The sequence below is a fragment of the Geotrypetes seraphini genome, chromosome 6 (assembly GCF_902459505.1).
Source record: "Geotrypetes seraphini chromosome 6, aGeoSer1.1, whole genome shotgun sequence".
Classification (NCBI taxonomy): domain Eukaryota; kingdom Metazoa; phylum Chordata; class Amphibia; order Gymnophiona; family Dermophiidae; genus Geotrypetes; species Geotrypetes seraphini.
In genome coordinates this window covers 121,657,949-121,680,656 of record NC_047089.1, presented here as the reverse complement: position 1 = coordinate 121,680,656, position 22,708 = coordinate 121,657,949, and the positions used below count along the sequence as shown (strand labels likewise).

The window sequence follows — 22,708 nt, the reverse complement described above, 5'->3', positions numbered from 1 at the left end:
GGTTCGGTGCTGGGTCCGATCATGTTCAATATGTTTGTGAGTGACATTGCTGAAAGGTTAGAAGGAAAAGTGTGCCTTTTTGCAGATGATACCAAGATTTGTAACAGTAGACACCGAAGAGGGAGTGGAAAATATGAAAAAGGATCTGCAAAAGTTAGAGGAATGGTCTAATGCCTGGCAACTAAAATTCAATGCAAAGAAATGCAGAGTAATGCATTTGGGGATTAATAATCGGAAGGAACCGTATATGCTGGGAGGTGAGAAGCTGATATGCCCAGACGGGGAAAGGGACCTTGGGGTGATAGTGTTCGAAGATCTAAAGGCAAAAAAACAGTGTGACAAGGCAGTGGCTGCTGCCAGAAAGATGCTGGGCTGTATTAAGAGAGGCGTAGCCAGTAGAAGAAAGAAGATGTTGATGCCCCTGTACAGGTCATTGGTAAGGCCCCACTTGGAGTATTGTGTTCAGTTTTGGAGACCGTATCTGGCGAAGGACATATGAATACTTGAAGCGGTCCAGAGGAGGTCGACAAAAATGATAGGAGCCTTACGCCAGAAGACATATGAGGAGAGACTGGAAGCCCTGAATATATATACCCTAGAGGAAAGGAGGGACAGGGGAGATATGTTTCAGATGTTCAAATACTTGAAGGGTATTAACGTAAAACAAAATCTTTTCCAGAGAAAGGAAAATGGTAAAACCAGAGGACATAATTTGAGGTTGAGGGATGGTAGATTCAAAGGCAATGTTAGGAAATTCTACTCTACGTAGAGGGTGATGGATGCCTGGAATGCGCTCCCGAGAGAGGTGGTGAGAGTAAAACTGTGACTGATTTCAAAGAAGCGTGGGATGAGCACAGAGGATCTAGAATCAGAAAATAATATAATGGCTGGGAGGGTGTAGATGGGCTTGGGTAGGTTTTAACGGAGATTTTGGCAGTTGGAACCCAAGTACAGTACCTCGTAGAGCTTTGGATTCTTGCCCAGAAATAGCTAAGAAAAAAATAAAAAAATTTAAATTGAATCTGGTTGGGCAGACTGGATGGACCATTCGGATCTTTATCTTCTATCATCTATTATGTTACTATGATGGCTAGTTCTAAGGTGGGTAAACACCACAAACCTGAGCCTGTATCCCCTCAGAAATCAGTGGAGGATAAAGCGGAGTCAGACTCCATTCAGACCCTCATCACGGAGATCCGCGTCATGCGTGATACGATCAACAAAACTAAAGATAGATGATACATCGGAGATCAGGAGTGAGCTGGCTTCCCTAAAACTGGAACTTACCCAACTGACCAGCCGCGTGGATGGAGTGGAAGCTAAGCAAGCTGCTTCACAAGCCGCCATCACGACACATCAAAAACAATCCAAGAAAGTGGCCCAGCTTGAGAAGGATCTTGAGGATTCCAATTTTCATTCCTGTCGTTAATAATTTAAGAATCCTTGGTGTTCCTGAGGGTCAGGAGGGCTCAAATGCCGTCAAATACAATGGAATCACTCATCTCTGATCTTTTGGATATACACTTCACCCGGGACTTTGAGTTGGAGTGAGCTGATAGAGTGCCATCGTTTAGACTGGCTAACGCGAGGTACCCCAAGGCCATCATTGTCCGCTTCTTCCACTACACTCAACTGGTGGAAGTAATGCAGAAGGTGGAAACTAAAGCACCAGTTAAATTAGACACCCACACTATATTATTTGTACTGGATCTCAACAAGAACACGGCACAACAGAGAAAATAACTTCTCGCCTTTCGGCCTAAGTTCCGTAAGCTCAGGGCGCAGTTTGGAATGCTCTATCCGGCTACAATGAGGATCACGCTGAACAACCAGACCAAGAATTTCACCGATCCCAAGCAGCTTTCGGATTATTTAGAAGAACTACAGCCAACAAGTATTGACAGAGTTTGAGCCATTAAATTCTAGCTGTGTTGTGCTGATGCTCAGTTATTCATAGTTCCTCTTACGAGAATCGGTGTGGTGGCCATGGTTTTCATTCCACATGGTGATTTAGCTCCTAATGCCGTCACGCTGTACCACACCGAGTATTCTCTCACTGTTAAGAAGGATTAAATGTTCTCTTCATAAATGATGAATTTGTTGTTGATTTCCCGTTTAGCGATGTTCTCATATGAGGTTAATACCTTTTATGTGTGTTATTTAGCACAGTTAACACGGCGTCGCTATCCACCAAAATATTTTGTTGTAATTTGTACTCCCACTTATGCTAACTGTTCAGCTGCTGAAGTTGCTCCTGTCTACAGGAGCTCACGATACAATGCTTTACTGTTAAATATTACTTTTTGTACATTATAGATTAGTACATGTTTACAAATTAAATTCTACACTGACGATTGTTTTTTATGAGTAGTACATATTAATTTGCACTTGTGCTCATTATTTTCTAGTTGATTATTCCTCCATGAATTGCTATTATTTTATTTGATCGCACACTGATCTATTTTATGAATTTATGGATGATAGTGAACTTATGAACTTTTCTGCACAGGCACTGTTAGTTTGCCTTTTGTAACGCTGGACACTTTCTGGGTGCTATCTTAGGTTTTTCCCTGATTATTTTCCTAGTGTCTGGATAACAAACTACTATTAATTACACCCGATTATATGTTTCCTGATGTATTTAATTATTTATTTATTTCCTTGTAAAGTGTTCTATGTTCATTCGAGTGGATTCTGGAATCAAACTTGATAACATGTTTTAAAAAGACACCATAACTAACTGCCCACCTTGTTGGGAAGGACCAGCGGCCCAGGGTGGTCATTGGTAAATTACACAATTATAGACACAAGGTGGAGATTCTCCGTGACTTTCGTTTAAAAAGAGACTCTTTACAATATGATTCTGTGCCGATTCGGATTGGACAGTATTATTCTGCAGCGTTAACTGACAAACGGAAGGCCTTTTACCCCTTGTGTGCGAAGCTGGTGGATTAAAAACGCCGCTTCATGTTTTTATATCCAGCTATCCTGAAAATTCATTCAGATGGTAAATGGCATGTTTATGATTCTGATAACTTGGCAGGAGAGTTCATTAATAGATTGGGAGCTTCCCCTTATTCACCTTCTTGAATGTACTTTCACCACAGCTGGGGTAGCAATGTGGAGATCTACTGTTTAGTGTGCATAGAGGGCACTGGATCTTGCACCGTGTTAAAACTTTTGTTCTAAGGAGCAACGCGTTCCGATGGCACCAGTTACGTGCTCTGCTTTCCCGCTTCCATTAGTAGCTGGATGGCTTTTTGTTTCTGGGGTTCTGTATGGGGAATTAGGGTCTGGGGGAGGGGTGGGAGGGGGTTGGGGGAGGTGGGAAAGGGGTATGGAGTAGGGCGGGGGGTTTGCTTTGTACTATGTTTTGGAGTGGATGTGGTTTGTATATATGGTTCTGGCTATGGGATTGTGGGTTCTGTAAGCACTAGTCTCCTGGGCCAAGGCTGGGCGCCCGGGGGTCTACTGGATCTGTGCTTTTGGCAGGTTTTCTCTTTGTTTTCCCTGTGAGTGGTAGGACATTCAGACTCTTATCCTGGAACGTCTGTGGTATAACATCCCCAGTGAAGCGCACTAAGATTCTTAATAGTTTGAAACACCATAAGGCAGATTTGGCTTGCTTATAGGAGACACGCCTGACTAATGCGGAACATGCCAAATTGCTTAGGGGTTGGATTGGCCAAGTCTTTTATGCTTCCTCCCCTACCAAGCATGCAGGTGTAGTGTTTCTGGTGCGTAAGGGCTTTCCGGGGAGAGTGGATCAACTCACAACTGACGCCTTGGGTAGGTTTCTTTATTGTCGGGTGATAGTATCTGGACAGGTGTTTAATTTACTTATGGAGTATGCCCCGATTCATTATGACCACAACTTCTTCTCCTCATTGGTGCAAATTGGCAGGAGTGATCCAAAACATCCTCTGCTATTATTGGGAGATTTTAACCAGGTCCTAGACCCTTTGCAAGATAGAACAGGGCCTGGGTCCTTGAATCGGGATAGTATTCCGTATTTGTGTGAGGTTTTGGATTTGCAAGAGCCCTGGCGGTTATTGCATCCCAATGAGAAAGATTACACTCACCAATCTCGAGCACATTAATCATTTTCCAGACTAGATTATATACTGGTGTCTACTACTTTCTTTCCTCTGATTGACTCTTGGGAAATAGGTCCTCTCTCAGTCTCTGACCATTGCCCAGTGTGGGTTGATGTTCTCCTGGAGGACTATCACGCTCCTGGGGGGGATGGTGTTTTCCCACGCATTTGGTTGATAATCCTGATTTTGTTAAATACCTTACTGAAAAACGGGAGGATTACCTTTCTTTTAATGCATCCCATCAGGAGACGCCATTATTGTTTTGGGAAGCGGCAAAATCGGTCCTCCAGGGGGACATCATCTCCTACGTGGTGGCTCACAGGAGACGTGTCGCTTGGGGTATAATTCGGTTGGAGCGGGAATGTCTGGCTCTTAAGAAACGTCATATAGCACACCCCATGGCTCAGTCTCGGGAGCTCTTGGCTTCCGCACAGGCTGCTCTCAATACGTTAATACATGAACGCACTAAGAAACACTAAGTTTCATTATTACAAACATGGGAACAAGTCTGGACGATTATTGTCTGCTTTAACAAAACCTAGGAGGCCTAATCGTTATATTCCTTGTTTGACTTTATCAGATGGCACTAAGGTGATCGTCGGAGATCGCGGATTGCTTTTTTCGTCATTATAAACAGTTTTACACAGCCGTGGACAGTGTTCGGGGTCCCGATGCTGGCGATTACTTGGATGATGCGGGGATGCCGCGGTTGTCTTCTCCTATGCGCTCTTCTTTTAATGGGCCAATTCAGGGGAAAGAGTTGCAATTGGCAGTTAAACAGCTTAAGAATCGCTCTGCACCAGGACCTGATGAATTTGCTCCAGAATTTTATAAAGTCTTGTTTCCGCATCTTTGTGGCCCGCTGGAGGCTTATTATACAACAGCGTTAGAGGTGGGCACCTTCCCGGAGGGTGCTAACCAGGCATATATTACGCTTCTCCTGAAACCTGGTAAGCCTGAGGCTGACATCGATTCTTATTGTCCCATATCTTTAATCAATGTTGATATAAAAATTTTGGATAAGGTATTGGCTAATCGGTTGGCTTCTCTGTTACCGCAATTAATTGTCCCTGAGCAGGTAGGCTTTGTAAAACAGCGGCATTCGGTTTTGAATGTTCGTCAGTTGCTGACAGCGGTTCAGAGAGCACAAGTCACTCATACCACTGGTATTCTTGTTAGTCTTGATGCGGCTAAGACCTTTGACCAGGTTAACTGGAATTATTTGTTTACTGTTCTTACCCATATGGGTATTACGGGCTGGTTTCGAGATATGGTTCAATTGCTGTATAAGGATCCTACGGCTTGTGTCTTGGTGAATGGTACACAAACGTTGCCTTATTCCTTAGAAAGAGGGACGAGACAGGGTAGCCCTCTTTCTCCCTTGTTGTTTTTGCTTTACCTAGATCCCTTTTTGCGTACTCTCCAGAGGGACAATGTTTTGAGAGGTCTCCCGGAAGGGGATGCACAACTGTATGTTTTAGCATTCGTAGACGATATGTTGCTGACCCTGGCCGACCCGCAGCCATCCTTGCTTAGGGCTTTGGCTCTTTTGGATGAGTTTAGTATGTATTCAGGCTTGGTCCTTAATTTCCAAAAATCTACCTCTATTCCCAGCCACTCCTAGTCAATGGAGAGGGGCTTTTCCCTTAAAATGGGCATCAGATCATTTGACTTATTTGGGAATTCAAATACATATGGATCTTACAAAATTATATCACCTGAATGTCCTGCCACTCCTGTCCCTCACTAAACAGCGGTTGTGACTTTGGAGGGAGTTTCCACTTTCTTTGATAGGCAAAATAGCATTGCATAATATGGTCTTGGTGCTTCAATGGCTTTATGTTTTTCAGATGCTTCCTATACTGTTACTTGCTAAACATGATATAGAAATTGGAAAATGTTTAACTGTTTAATTGTGGAATGGGAAAAGGGCATGGATATCTCTGTCAGTGTTGATGAAACCAAGGGATCAGGGAGGGTTGGGGCTGCAAAGTCTCAGATTATTTTCACAAGCATGCCAAATGAGACATTTGAATGATTGGTTCCATAAAACCCATCATTTTTCTGCTACTAACTGAACTTACTCTATGTGTCTCGTATCATTTTAGTTACCTTCTACATACCCTACGTCTTCCGGGTTGCCCCACCCCAGTGGGAGATATCCTCTTTAAACCTCTTCGCCAGGTTTGGCAGAGATTATGTAAACAATTGCATCTATTGCCCTCTGCAACGGCATATTTGCCTTTTTGGGACAACAAGGACTTCCCTCCTGTAACTTCACAATTTCCTTTGTCAGTGTGAACTACAAACTTGCAATATCTATTCCAGGTGGTCAACTGTCAGGGCTCCCTGCCGTCCTTTGCAGTAATGCAAACTGAATATCATTGACATCCTTCTGATTGGTTGGCATATTCTCAGATGGCATCTTGTGTGCGGTCCGTTCCGCGGGCCGGTCTTACCAACCTCAGCCAGGAGGCCCTTTCGGAAGTGTTGTGCCTTTCTGCTCAAAATCAGATTCCGTTAAAGTTTTATCATAGATTTATCCGAGAGCACTTGGGGCCCATTCCATATGACTGGAGATTTATCTTGTGTGGTTACTGGAGTGACTATTCAGAGAGGACTTAAAACACACAGCTGGTTTTACTCCTCAGGTTACCTTAATTGAAATGAACTATAAGTTTCTACTTCGACTTCATCAATCACCTGTTTATCTTCACCATGCTAAACTCTAGGCCATCAGTTCTGGACTTGTCCATTGGTCCAGGATTTTTGGAATCAGCTGTGACGCCACATTACTCACATGTGGTAATATGGATATACTAGTAGTCCTGAGTTGCTCTTCACCTTGGAGAGTATCCCTCGTGTGTCACCAAAGGCGTTTTGGGGGGTTTTGGAACGTGCTGTCTAATTGGGGAAAAAGATAATATTGCATTGCTGGATTGTACCTGATCCCCCAACATTATCTCATTGGCATTCTCTTATGATTCAACAAGCTTCTATGGAGCGTCTTTCATTGACTTCCTTGGATACCCCACAGGGACGCTTGTTTTGTCACATTTGGGAGCCTTTTTGGCTCACTTTAACTCCTACTGCTCGTAGCCATCTCTTGAACCCTTGATTAGCCATGAACTCTGAAAGTTGGACTGTTTGGATTGTGGTTGGGATGGGTGGGGGAAAAGGTGGATGGGGGGTGGGGTTGGATAACATTTGCATTGTATATTTTTGCTGTTTTGACTTGCTTGATTGTATTTCCGATTTTCAATAAAAACACTTTCACATAAAACTTCCCTTGCTTTCCCTTATAGCTGTTCTTTTATGGCTTATCCATTAACATATCATATATCCATGAAACTTAATGTTAACCAATTCCATGCTTTCCTTTATAGAAGGGCAATTAATTTTGTATTATTTACATTAACTTTTGGATCGCTATGATAATTCAATAGGTTATGTATATGTTCAGTTTGTTGCATGAGCAGAGCAGACATTGTGTTTCTTTCTCAGATCCTGAAGTTGTGAGATTTGACCCTGGTAGTAGTTTAATTACTTTTAGTTATATGTAAGCCACACTCTTCTACTTTGAATGCAGATGATTTTGCTACATGTCAATATGTTGCTAGTTAAGCTCTTGTGAGTTTGATCATAGCACTTGATGATAACAAGATATGAGTTATATTTTGCCGGACCTGTGATAATGCTACCCTTATGCACTCTCTTCCCATGGGGTTTTTCTGTTCTCAGTCTTTGTTAAGATGGAACAGTTTAGTGGTGCATCTGTATGTTATGACACATCCCAAAGGTACTTTTTGTTACTTCCTGTTGCTCTGCGACCAAATGATGGCTCTTACTTTGTCAACTAATAGACAAGACTATTCTTACAAATATTATAGATGGTGAAAGCAATTTCATTAAATGTCAAGGGGTTTAATAACCCTCTGAAGACCCTAGGCCTTCACAGACAGACCACTCAACTCTCTTTATGCTGGTTCAAATAATATGAATTTAATAATCAAACAGCAATAGCATAAAGGAACAAATCACACAGCATACCGAGTGATAGAGCATACACCAGACTGGCCAGACTGATGGAGAACTTCCGATGAGTTCTGACTCCTTGGTTCAAGGAGCTTTCTTTTATGATTCTGACAGCTCTGTCCCACGTTGGTGCAGGTTACATTTCATACTTTCATTGGTTAATCATATTCATTATCTCATATATTGAGCTATGGATTGGTTAATATAATTGAGTGATTCTATGTCACACCTTTTTTCATCTGCTTCTCCCTTACTTCCCCTTAAATGTCTTTTTAATATACCAAGATCCTCTTTAAAGCACCTGGGCCTAACGGTTTTCCGGTTCTGTGATTAGCCTTCTTGTACACTTCTGTCCGTGGTTCATCTTTCTTCTTGTGAAACTTTTATAAAGTTATCATGCTGCTTATATTTTTTATCAGAATTGTTTTTCTCTCTAACTACGCCCTCTGTTTCTAAGAAAAAGCAGAAGTGCCTTTCAGAGTTGACAGTGTCTTTCAGAGTTGATAGTTTCTAGTCAGAGGGCCTATTTTGCTTTTTCAGCAACCATTTTAGGTCTTAGCTGTATTGGCCTTGCTTTGGCCTGCTACTGCTGTGATAGGGAAATTCTCGGGGGTCTTCACCTGAGCTTACAGGACTTTTCCTCCCCTTTCTCACCTATAAAATGTAAAAAGATTTTGGATTATGTCTCATAAAAATCCCTAAACAAGAAACTATTAAAGAATTGGCTAAAACACCTTAGACCCGAGAAGGAAAGTCTGACAAAACAATTATTCCTTGGGAAAACACAGGGGTTAGAGTAGAGGACATCAGTATGAGCCCATCATGGATCACGTAAACCTCTGGCTCAGGCTAAATCTCAAAGGTGACCAGCACCAGACATGAGTCTAAATGAGAGTTGCCTCATACATCATGTAGTCCATAATCGTCACCCGTGAACATAATAATTATACTCCCAAATGAAAAATTTCAGACTTAACACTCAGGAGAAAGGGGGAATAAGGACATGACAACATACATCCCTTAAAGACTGAACCAACACAAAAAAATAAATAATATAGGCTGTGTGAGGTGAGATTAATAAATTAAACACACACGATTCTAAATTTTGATAAATAAATACATTAACATTGATAAATTAATACATAATATATAATTACCAAGTCTTGCTGAATAAATATCAAATATATAAAAAAGTGTATAAAAAGAGTATACAAAGGAGTATACAAAAGCCCTGAGATAATTGAATTACATGCTTATAGAAAGTGCCAGTGCAGAAATTCCTATCTCCAACAGATTAACAACAAACCCAATAACAGGCGAAGCCATCGTAGCAGACAGAAGCTGGTCCAACTTCCCAATCCTACTTTGGTCGGATATGAACCGACTCTACAACAAATACAGCCATGCCTCCAGCGAACTAAATAATTGCCCCACCTACCTGTTATCAAACGCCTCCACCACATTCAAAACCAACTTTATGTTATGGATTCAAACCACACTAACAGAAGGCCAATTCCCACAGGACTTAGGAGAGATCTTAATCACCCCAATCATGAAAGATCACAAAGGCCCAATAGATAGCCCCTCCAACTACAGACCTATTGCTTCAATTCCAATATACGTCAAAATAATAGAAGGCCTAGTCACACAATACCTCACAATCTACCTGGAAAAACATAACCTACTCCACCCCTCACAATCAGGATTTCGAACCAACCATAGTACAGAAACACTACTTGTCTCTCTTCTAGATACAGCCCGGCAACACATCAGTAAAGGAAAAAAGATGATACTAATACAACTTGACCTCTCTGCTGCATTTGACCTAGTTGACCACACCATATTACTACAGATACTCGACGCCATAGGGATCTCTGGCAAAGTTTACAACTGGTTTCAAGGGTTCCTCAAATCAAGAACCTACAGGGTAAAATACAATGATATCAAATCAGAGCCATGGGCAAATCCCTGCGGAGTTCCACAAGGATCACCTCTCTCACCTACACTCTTCAACCTCTTTATCTCCTCCCTAGGAGCCACCTTAGATAACCTAAATGTCACATCCTTTAGCTACGCAGACGACATCACCATACTCCTCCCCTTCGACCCTTCAGAGCCCACCACCACCGCAAAGCTGGAAACAACCCTAGATACAGTAGAAAAATGGATGATGGATCATAAACTAAAACTAAACTCAGAAAAAAACAAAATTCCTCCTGCTCGAAAAAGCCAAATCTCCTACCATCACAGAACTGATAATCAAAAATACCAAATACCCAATACAACCCGAACTAAAACTACTAGGAGTCACCATAGACAGATGTTGCACAATGCAGTCCCAAATCAACAAGACGACCCAGAAAGCTTTCCTAACCATGAGAAACCTACGCAAAATCAGAAAATTCTTCAACCAAACACAATTCAGACTAGTCGTACAATCCCTAGTCTTAGGTCTGCTGGACTATTGCAACTCCCTATATCTTCCTTGTCCAGCCATTATGATAAAGCAACTCCAGACCATACAAAACACCGCCCTCAGACTGATCTACTCACTTAGAAAATATGATCACATAACAACCGCCTTCTTAGACTCCCACTGGCTACCCATACAAGCACGAATTCAATTCAAATTCCTCTGCCTATTATTCAAAGCAATACAAGGCTCTTCCCCATCCTACCTAAACAATCGCTTAAACCAGATCTCCACCACAAGACAAAGAAGAACCCCAAATCCTTTTGCCTTCCCTCCACTCAAAGGCACACAACGCAAGAAAATGTTTGACAACCTTCTGGCAACACAAGCAGCAAAACTCAACCATTCCATCTCCAACCTGCTGACAACATCGGACGACTTCAAAACATTCTGTAAAGAAATCAAAACCCTGCTTTTTAAAAAATTCATCCAAAAACCTTAAACCACTTCACCTACCTCCAGCTAAGTTCACCTACCTCCAGAAAATTCACCTACCTCGACTGAACTCATCTACCACCAGACAATCCTCCCCCAAGTATCACACCTAATCACCCTTCATATAAACAGACCATAAAAAGATTGTAATCTTGCCTACTCTAACTGTGTTCCATTTGCTAATATCACACTGCTAGGCACTGTCAGTTTTCTATCCAACCCATAAGATCCCCAAAAAAAAAAAAAAAAAAAAAAAAATTTGTATCCTCACTGGAAAATGTCCAGTAAAATCCTCTGTAATGTGATCATCTCTGGAAATGTCCAGTCAAATCTTTTGTAATCCGCCTTGAACTGCAAGGTATAGGCGGAATAGAAATCCGTAATGTAATGTAATGTAATGTAAAGATTACCAGAAAAACAAGAACAAAACCTAACTTGAAAGCTTGGGAGATCAAATAAATATCCCAACATTTAATGTAACCAAACTAATAAATGAAGAACATTGGTTAAACAAGTAAAATTCATTAGTAGAAATGAATATCAATGTAAAGTACAGATGCTAAAGTGCAAATGCTAAAACCTTAATAACAAAGCTAATGTAAATAATAAAGCACCAACACTAGAAAGTACATCCAGGGTCCCAAAATATTTAAAACCCCAAACACACACACACACACATCACCACTCAATCGAACCATATAAATGTCACCACTCAATCGAACCATATAAATGTCACCACTCAATCAAACCATATAAATATCACCACTCGACAGAGCTCCATTTCGTGTCTTCATCAGGAGCGGGATTCAAATAAATCAAGCTAAAACAGACAATACAGAGTCCACATAACACAAATAGACAGACATAGAGCTCCAGTAGGCTTTCTTACATTGGTCAAGGATTCAAGGCTAAATTTAATCTGTAAACAAGCACACTATTAATCAAAAGAATCATATTCATATTTGGTATCCATTGGATTCCCAATATAAGGTCACAGCACTGGAAGTACTTCTTTGTTTAAATCTTAGGTTTTATATTTATGTGGACGACATTACTATAGTCATCCCACTAACATGTCTGACAGTAGAAATAACAATTTTTTTTTAAATTTATTTTTATACATTTGTTACAATTTAAAAAGGAATATCCACTTCATCATTAGCACAAAAATGCACAGAAAAGAAAATTAACAGAAAATTATATCGGTGATCTAGCCCACATCATTTAGGCTGCCAGTGCTGTCGCTTGGAAACAAAATAACTAAACAAAGATATTTAACATGTGGCAGACAGAGAAACGTGTGGCACACTTTTAAATGTCACCTAAAACTCCTCCCAGACTTGTAAAAGTAAATCAAGAAGTTCCTTATATTGGTTTATCCTTAAGAAAGTCTTCCAACTGGACTGGGTCTAGAAACACATATTTATCACTTGCATATGATATAAGGCATTTGTAAGGAAATTTTAGAAAAAAGGTTGCACCCACTGCTAAGACCTTAGGCCTTAGCAATAGAAATTGCTTCCTCTTTAGCTGAGTCTGCTTGGATACATCAGGAAAAATAGAAACTCATTGGCCGCAAAACAGAACTTGTTTTTTCACAAAATACAACTTTAAAATAGCTTGCTTTTCTAGTTCTGATTTAAACACCACCAACAGAGTAGCTCGTTTTGTTATTGTGTCCTTTGATGACTCAAAAAACTGAGATAGATCCAAACTATCTGGTAAAGATGGTTTGTCTATTTCCCCCTCATCTACCACCTCCCTAGAAGCCCTCAGAATGTAGTAGAGATTATCAGGCTCAAAGGTATCAACTGTAGTATATTGCAAATTCTCCCGCAAATACATTCTCAAGAGCTCCAATGGAGATAGGTAGTGTGTGATAGGGAAATTTAGAAAGCGGAGATTCTTAGCTCTCATACAATTCTCCATTTTTTCTAATTTAGCATGAAGCAGTAAGCTATCTTTAATATTTGAAGTAGCAGTGCTATGTAAACTACCAACAGATTTTTCTAATTTCTCAACCTAGTTTCCTAGCTCTGCTATACAAGTTTCATGCTCATTCATTTTTACAGTTGTGTCTGAGGAAAATTGGCACAATTTCAAAACTGTAGTTTGCAATGAAAACTCAGTTCTATTAACAACTAACCATACATCATTTAAAGTAATATCTTTATCTTTAAGGTGAACATTAGGGTTTGACTCCGTAACCATTTGTACAGGAGTCAAGCCTTTTGTTCCCATCACTCCAATTTGCTCTAAGACATTAAGTCCAGCTGTATCAGAAATTGGTAACGAAGAGGCTACATTCTCAGTCTTAGAGGGTTTCTTTACTCTTCCAAGAAGGCTTAATGGCTGAGGGGGTGGTGATGGTTCCCCAGGGGAGAGGGAAACAGACTGTGTATTTAAAGTTACCTGCTCTTCCACCGGTGGTAAAGTCAAAGCCGTAAGATGTTGATCCTTAGGACCTGTAGCTGAAACCAACGAAGTAATTTTCACTTTCCTTTTACCCATGGTAGAAAGAGAAGATAGTGGCCTGCTCCCGACTCCTCATGGGCTCCGAAGAGGCTCAAAAGGGGCGTGTCCTGCCCCTTTGGCCACACCCCGTTGGACATGCGACCACGTACCACGGCTTCCCTGTTTTTTTATGTGGCCTCAAGACCCCACGGGAATGCGCTGGGCGCCAGGTTGCTGCAGGGGCTGCCTGCCCCGATGTAAAACAGGTGCTGCTGGAGGCACTGGCTGGGCTCCTCCTCGTGGCTTCCCTGTTGTTTTATGCAGCCTCAGGACCCCATGGGAAAGCGCTGGGCACCGGGTTCCTGCAGGGGCTGTCTGCCCAGATGTAAAACAGGTGCTGCTGGCGGCACTGGCTGGAGAAATAACAAATTTTATAGCAACTACTGTATTCTGAAACAGATTGAACTCTGGATGATTGATTTCAAATTGAAAGTGAATCCTGAAAAAACTAAATTGCAAGTCCTAGTGACAAGATTAAAGAATCAATGATACATCTGAATGGTCTTGACTATCCTATAGAACAGTCCATAAAAATATTGGGAGTGACTTTAGATCAACACCTTACCTTAGAACAGCAAACAGATTTGTTACTCATGAAATGTTTCTCAGTTCTCTGGAAACTTCGAACTATTAAGAAATATTTTGATACAGTTTCCTGTTAGTTCAGTCATCAATACTGAGTATCTTTTTTTTTTTTTTTAATTCTTTATTAATTTTCAAAACTACAACAATGCAGTACAACCAGTGGAACTTATAGTAATACAATAGAAGCACATTCAACTTTCTCATGTTCATAATCATCCATTTTCTCCCCCACCCATCCACCCAAACAATTATCATTCCATATAACACAAACATATATTATCATAAATATCCTATCTATTCTGAATAATGATATCTGCACACCCATCCCAATTATAAATATTAAAAATTCAATTTATGACTTAAAGAATCCCTCCCCCCGCCTTGGATATGTACCATAGTAAAGAGCAAACTGATTCACAGTCAACAAACAATTACAATGAGGGAACATAAGATGCCAATGGGCCCCATATTAATTTAAATATATTACCATGTCCTAAATTTTCAGCATTTACTTGCCCACCAGAACAAAAAATTTAAACGATCACATTTCTTCCAATTTCGGGTGATCATCTGGATGGCTATCCCAGTCATTATAGGGAAAATACAACTTTTATATTGATCTATAAGGGGTTTAACATGTAATATTGTACCACAAATAACTGCCTCATATGTTAAAGGAATTGATGATTCCAAAATGTTATTTATTCTACCCCATATTGATCTCCAGAAGCTAAGTATCAAAGGACAATAGAACAACAGATGATCCAGTGTCCCAATGTCTAAATGACAGTGCCAGCATCTATTAGACTGAGTACTGAGATACTGAGTATCCTTGATTATCTACTATAATAAAACGCTAAGCACACATTGGCACTCTTATCTCCGTGATCCGTAGGTCCCTGGCCTGCAGGAGTGCGCATGCGCACTTAGCTGTGGCTTTCCTGCTCTCCACCTTGTGCAGTCCTCCATCCAGTAAATACGGCCCTTCAGGCCAAAGTTTATTTTTAAGTTAAAAGCCACAGCGGCGGCTTCTCTCACGAGCCGCACCTGCGTCGGAGAAGGCTTCTGACACTGGCGGCGATTGTGAGAGAAGTCGCCGCATCGAGGCTCAAATTAATCCTGCAGGCTAGACCGAAGGATGAGAAGGGGGGTGGCAAGGGGCTAAGGGAGCAGGCCAGACTGTGGGAAGGGAAAGAGGGGGGTAGGGGGAAATGCTGCTGCTACTGCACAGGGACGTGGAGGGGAAGGGAAATACCACTTCTGTTGCACAGAGAAATGGAGGGAGAGGGAAATACTGTTGTTGCGCAGGTAAGTGGGATGGGGGAGGAAAATGCTGCTGCACAGGGAAATGAAGGGGGAGGGAATGCTTCTGTGGCTGCTGTACAGGGAAGTGGGGGGAGGAAAATGCTGTTGCTGCTGTACAGGGAAGTGGAGTGGGGGAGGAAAATGCTGCTGCACAGGAAAATGGAGGGGGAGGGAATGCTGCAGCAGCTGCTGCACAGGGAAGTGGGGGAGAAAGAAATGCTGCTGCTGCTGCACAGGTAAGTGGGGTGGGGGAAATGCTGCTGCACAGGGAAATGGAGGGGGAGGGAATGCTGCTGTGGCTGCTGCACAAGGAAGTGAGAGGGAAAGAAATGCTGCTGCATAGGGGGCAGGGAGAGAGACAGATAGAAAGAAAGACAGCGGGAGGGAGAGGGACAGAAAGAAAGAAAGACAGACATATATTCTAGCACCCGTTAATGTAACAGGCTTAAAGACTAGTTGTAATATAATCTACCTGGGCGCCTTCAAGAAAATCTTCAAAAAACTAAGAGTGATTCAAAATATTGCTGTCCAACTGATTTTCGGTTTGAAAAAAATGGGAGTATGTTACTCCTTATTACCAAAAATTATACTGGCTACCGATTAAGGCTAGATTTTTATTCAAATTTGCATGTATTTGCTTCAAATCAGTCTTCGGTATGTCCTCAGGTTACCTTGTTTCCCATTTCTCCCTAAATCTCTCAAATAAGCTCACACGTAGAGTCCAGTTATTTGCATATCCAACTGTCAAATCATGTCATTTTAAGAGATTTCTTGATAGAACTCTTTCTTTCCAGACTGCTAAAATGAACACCTGGTTTGGCAAAATTATGCCAGGAGTCTCATCTTATTACTTTTATAGAAAATTATTAAAGACGCAGCTATTTGACAAATTTCTAACCGAAGCGTTTAAGCCTCTGGGAAACCTGCAGAAACTCACTAGAACTCATACGGGTGAGAAACCCTTTAAGTGCCTGAGGGTTGTGGCAGGTAACTCACGACATTCAATATTTGGAAAGTTCACATCAGAACATATGCTGGGGGAGAATTCATTTTATTGTACAGAGCCCGGTTGTGGAAGGGCATTTGCTAGTATAACAATATATAAGAGCTAAACGTAAATATACACAGGTGAGAAGCTGTATATTTGTACAGTTCCTAGCTGTGATAAAGGATTTATAGAATATTCCGGTTTGTAGTCCCTTCTCATCCCAAGCCCTATAATTATAATCACTGTGGGAAAACATACAAGTGGATCTCTATGTGAGCTTTACATAAGCGGACAGCGCATAATGACACAGCCTATCGAAGAAGATCAGGAAGCTTTCTTTGTTCCTCAGTCAGGGTCAGATGAAGATATACTTAAAGTGCCTCATATAACTCATGTAACTGGTGCTGATAGAGACGATGGGATTTTTCAGATTTCCATGGCACTGAACCAGCAAATAGTGCTATTAGCCCAGGAAGGGACCCAGCATGTTCACATATTTGAAGCTGACATACATGCTATTGGTGATACCATCACCATGGTAACACAGGTCAGCACTACAATCACAGTCCCTGCCACAATGCTGCTATTTCTTCAGTAGGAATATATTCTGTGGTAAGGGTTGCCGCACAAGACACCGAGGGGCAGCAGGCTCCCATGATGGCACAAGACTTAGCAGCCTTTCACATAACTTCTTCAGAATTAGGGCAACAATACCAGGGGCATCACCTAGCCACTAGGAAAACTAGACCTGTGACATTACTAGCCACATCAAATGGATTTTAGAATACAGTGCAAGGTTGGGGAGCAGCAGTCCTTGGAAGAAGCCATCAGGACAGCATCCATTATACAGTTGGAAGACTTAAAGGTATGCAGAGCTTTTTCTAACTTCCTATTACAGAACAACTAATTCTCAGCCATTCCACACTTTATATTTGATTTTATGTTTGTTGCAGTAATATACTGTTTTCTCTCCCTTCTTTTGCTCAGTGTAAATACAGACTGTTGATCCTGAAGTGCTAATTATATTTTAACTTTATGTTGAATTAGGTAAAATAATCAGATGCTTCAGTTTACTATTACAGGAATTAAATTTTTTTAAAAAAAGGTTTGCTGGTTTCTTTGAATACAATTTAGACATGAATGGATTTATTAAGGAAGGCTTGAAGTCTGTCATAGATGAGGTCTGTCATGTATACCTGGTTTAGAAAATTTAGGGTAATTCTGATATAGGCACTTTATTGTTTTATGCTTTTAGTGGTTATATGTTGAAGCTTGTCTCAGGGAGATGTTTTTGCCTGAGTTTTATTGTAGGTTTTAAAGTGATAATTTATTGGTTGTAGAAGTCTTTTCAGTTCAAAGGGATTTTGAGAAATTAATTTACAATTTTTATTTATCTAGTTCTAATATTTAGTTAAATGATATTCTATTTATAAATTTATGGTATGGTGGGTAGATATTCAATTGGTTCATATTATGAATTGAGGTATATTTATATATTATATATATGAATATTATATAGAGATTAATTGTGCTGTTCAGAATGAATATACGGAGAAATAGTTACTTCATGTTAAACTAAATTGTAAAAAGGAAATTTTATTGGTGATAAAATTTGAATGTTTATTATTTGATATATAGAGGATTAATTTTTGGGACAGATTGGGGTGCTTGGGGGAGGTTGGTAGTCACATGATCTATAGGTTTGCATACAAGCTGTCGTGTTATAAGTTGGGATGCGTTGGAGTGGGGGAGGGGAATTTTAAGTTTTGGGTCCTGGATGTATTTGGAAATATTATTCATCTATCTGTTTAAAGGGAAATTAAAGGTTTATTTAATATTATATTTAATTATTTAGAATGGCTATAAAATTATATTCATTAAACGTTAATGGACTTAACCATCCCATCAAAAGGAAAAAAGTACTTAATTTCTTGAAACAGCAGGAGTCAGATGTTTATTTTATACAGGAAACACATTTATCATCAAATGAGGCCACCAAATTGGAAGGGGGGTGGGTGAAACACTGCTTTTTTGCACCTGCAGTGGAGAAAAAGGCTGGTGTGGCTATCCTGGTTAATAGGAAGTGTTCTGCAGTATTTGGTAATTTTAAAGCTGATCCTTTAGATAGATGGCTTCATGTTGATATGACTTCAGGAAACGATGCCCTGACACTTCGTAATATTTATGCTCCTAATTCAAATCATAATAATATCAATAGGTGCTGGATTTATTAAGTATTAATGCATTTTTCTGATTCAAAAAGACGCCTCAGCCCCACCACTCCACCACTGCAATAATTTTATACTGTGGGAAGCATGTTGTGGCACTTCATCATTCATTGGCTGTCAATTTGATTTCTTTTTTCTTCATTAATTTTTCATTTTGTGCTATTAATAAATATATTTTTTTTGTAATAAATACGTGTAAAATTTGTTTAATACTTATCTCAGCCAATTCAGTTGGAGTCGGATGATAGCGGCAGCCTTGGGAGACCCTTGATAAAGCACCTTTTCGTGCGAAACATGTCGGGTCTGACTCCCGGGTTTGGCTGAGATAAGTATTAAACAAATTGTACACGTATTTATTACAAAAAAATATATTTATTAATAGCACAAAATGAAAAACTAATGAACAAAAAAGAAATCAAATTGACAGCCAATGATGAAGCGCCACAACATGCTTCCCACAGTATAAAATTATTGCAGTGGTGGGGCTGAGGCGTCTTTTTGAATCAGAAAAATGCATTAATACTTAATAAATCCAGCACCTATTGATATTATTATAGAAGTTGAATGAACAGACTGGATTTGAAAATTATTGCCATTTAATATGGAGCCTAATTCAAATCAGGCAGAGTTCTTTAAAAAAAGCTCCAGCAACAAATTATGTCACTGGCTACAACTAATTTAATTGTGGCCAGAGACTTCAATGCTGTCATGGATCCATTAATGGATAAACAACCTAGTAAGCAATTGAAATCATTAGATCTAGACAATCTTGTAAATTCATGTGGATTGAAGGATATATGGCAGATTTTTCATTTTAATGCTCGTGAATTCTCGTTTTCCTCCCAAGTTCATAAATCATTTTCAAGAATTTATTATTTTTTAGTTTTGGATCATTTAGTCCAACAGGTTACAAAGGCCAGCATAGATCCGATTCTTTTGTCAGATCATGCTGGGATTTGGATAGAATTTCAGTTTATTGGACAAGATTCTAAAAGACCTGTTTGGAGGTTAGTAGTATAATGGGTACACCTCATGTCAAACTGATTGACAGGTGAGATAAGATAAGGATCGACCAATCAGCGTTCACTTCCGGGTTAAGCCCCGCCCATTGTCCCGCCTTAGTCTCCGCCCATGGCCCCGCCCCCCACCCATGGCCACGCCCTAGTCTCCGCCCATGGCCCCTCCCATAGGAATGAATGGTGGTAGCCCCGCCCATGGCCACACCCCCCACCCATGGCCCCACCCCACCCTTCACCTAAGCCCCGCCCCTCCCATAGGAATGAATGGTGGTAGCCCCGCCCATGGCCACACCCCCGCCCATGGCCCCACCCCTCAAGCCCCGCCCCCGCCCCTGTCCCCACCCCTCAAGCCACGCCCCCACCCATGACCCCGCCCCTCAAGCCCCGCCCCCAGAAATGCACTTTTGATGACATCACCGGAAATGGGGGCGTGTTTAACCCCGAAAATACGCTTTCTGATGACATCACCGGAAATGGGGGTGCCTGCCCCCTACCGGAAATGCGCTTTTCTGATGACATAGGCGGAAATTGGGTAAATGACGCGGCGGAAATGCGCTTTTCTGAACACGTAGGCGGAAGTAGGGTAAATGACGCGGCGGAAATGCGCTTTTCTGAACACGTAGGCGGAAGTAGGGAAACAGACTCGGTCAAAACACCCACCCAGAAAAGAAGCGTCTTTATTTTAACAGTTTTTAGTTAAAAGACAGGGTTTAAGAGCTCACAGATAGAGCAGAGCACAAAACAAAAGGCATTCACAAAATCTTTCCTGCTTTTTAAAACAGAGTAGGGGCAGAAACAAACGAGAAAAAAAAAAAAAGTTGCATTTGCTTTTAACACCCTTTTCAGTAGGAATTCTGAGCTAATGGTTAATGGGTCAGCTCCCCTATTGTCATGGTAACAGCTGATAAGACCCTTGCAACACCCCTCCCCCTGATAAAACCAAGGGGAGAGATGCGGAAGTGTGTTTAAACATGTCTGAACTTGTCCCGGCCCCTACTGTTGTCTTAACAATCTGAAAAAAAAAACAACACAAGGCAAAAGTCTTTATTGAAGCAAATTTATTATGATCCACATGCGGCAGGAAGCTATGGAGGCATTAACCCTCTACTTCAAGCGGCTAAAAAGAGTGATATAACAGTTCGGAGAAAAGATGTGGTGGATTGGGTCACCGGTCAAAACGCATACAATTTACACAGACCGGCTAGAATCCATTTTAAAAGAAATAAAACAACAGACAGTGGCAAAGTGACTTAGTCAACATGTCAGCCTTTGCCCCCTTATAACAACGGTTACAAATACATCTTAACGGTAATAGATAACCTGTCAAAATATGCACGGGTCGTTTCTTTAAAAACAAAAACCGGTCGTGAAGTTACCGAAGCCTTTGAAACAATATTTAATTTAGGGCGTACATCTGAAAAACTTCAAACAGACAAGGGTAAAGAATTTTGTGACCCATAATGATGTTAAAGCAGCTGTAGTGGAAAGATTTAACAGGACTTTAAAATCCATAATACCTTTACTTACCAAGACGTCCTACAGGCTATGGTGTACATCCGTATGGGCACGCGTTTCCGGTTGCCGCGCGGCGGCACACGTACGGCACAAAGGAAACATAAGTTTAACCCCCACCCTGACAGGTAACACCCCCGGAAATACGCTTTCTGGTGACATCACAGGAAAAGGGAGTGCCTGCCCCGACAGGAAATGCGCTTTTCTGATGACATAGGCGGAAATTGGGTAAATGGAGCGACGGATATGCGCTTTTCTGAACACGTAGGCGGAAACAGACTTAGTCAAAACCCCCCCACCCCGGAAATGAAGTGGGGTTTAAGAGCTCACAGATAGAGCAGAGCAGAAAACAAAAGGCATTCACAAAATATTTCCTGCTTTTTAAAACAGAGTAGGGGCAGAAACAAACGAGAAAAGTTGCATTAGCTTTTAACATCCTTTTCAGTAGGAATTCAATGTCTGTCACGAAGGCTCGTAGATTGAGTTACTTTCTTAAAGATCGTGATGTAGAAAAAGAGGGTTACCCAAAGACCGAAAAACTGTACGAATCAGACAAAGAAAATATGGATCCCTTTAACACGCAGGTAACTGAAAAAAGGCCTACCAAGAGGCCTCGTAACTTTCTTAAAGACTGTAATGCGGAGAAAGAGGGTTACTCACCGTCTGAAAAACCGATTGACTTGACGGCAGATACCGGGGAGCATACGCACGAATTAACAGATTCTGAAATACAAGTTTCCAGATGCTCAAAAGCTATATGATTCAGACAAAGAAAATGAAGATGTAGGCTATGAACTACCAGAGGATAATGCTTCAGATATTGAATTTTATGAAGCCGCTGCTGAAGCCGAAGCAACAGACATGTTGGAAAAGCCAGGATCTTTCACGGTAAGAGAGAGAGAGAGAGACACACACGCACTTTTTATTACCAGTGGTCGTTGAAGGGGTTTATGAAGCTGTATGTGTTCATGTGTTTTAAAAAGGAAAATTTATTTCTGTATGTTTGTTTGTTTTTTTGTAGGGAAGTGGCGGATCTTCACGATCACAGAAACCTGTGGACAAGGTGTACAAGCCGATGATAAATCTATCATGTTTGTGTTTTTTCTGCTCGTTTCAAAGAGAACCGGCGGTGAATGTGCGTAAACCTGAAGATTCTTGTGATTATGGACTGTGGACAGGCATAGGCCTTTCCAAAACACCAACAGAACTTAAATCATTTATAAAGGTCGTTGTATACTGCGTTCTAAATAAATGTCTGCAAGGCGTGAAGGATGAAGATTGTGGAGCCTGCTTAATACGTACTGGGGGGCAAAAACACCACGATTGCTTGATATGGGGACATAAGGAAATACAGCAGAAACTCAAAAAAACTTGTGACATGCTATGCCTAGGACGTGTGGTAAATGTAGTCACATTTGTAGGCTATAAAATGAAAATATTGATGCTTTGTAATGAAAGCATTAATATAATCATTGATTTAATCAGAGATATTAAAACCTCTATAAATGGGCCACGGC

The 22,708-nt window shown here is 40.9% G+C and overlaps 1 protein-coding gene and 1 pseudogene across 6 annotated transcripts in view; both read left to right on the top strand.

Annotated features, from left to right (window-relative positions):
* The window catches only part of TPP2 (tripeptidyl peptidase 2), a 1,323,399-nt gene that overhangs the window by 997,674 nt on the left and 303,017 nt on the right, over window positions 1-22,708 (top strand). The gene's annotated exons all lie outside the window — the stretch shown is intronic.
* LOC117362290 lies at window positions 16,248-17,339 on the top strand (annotated as a pseudogene).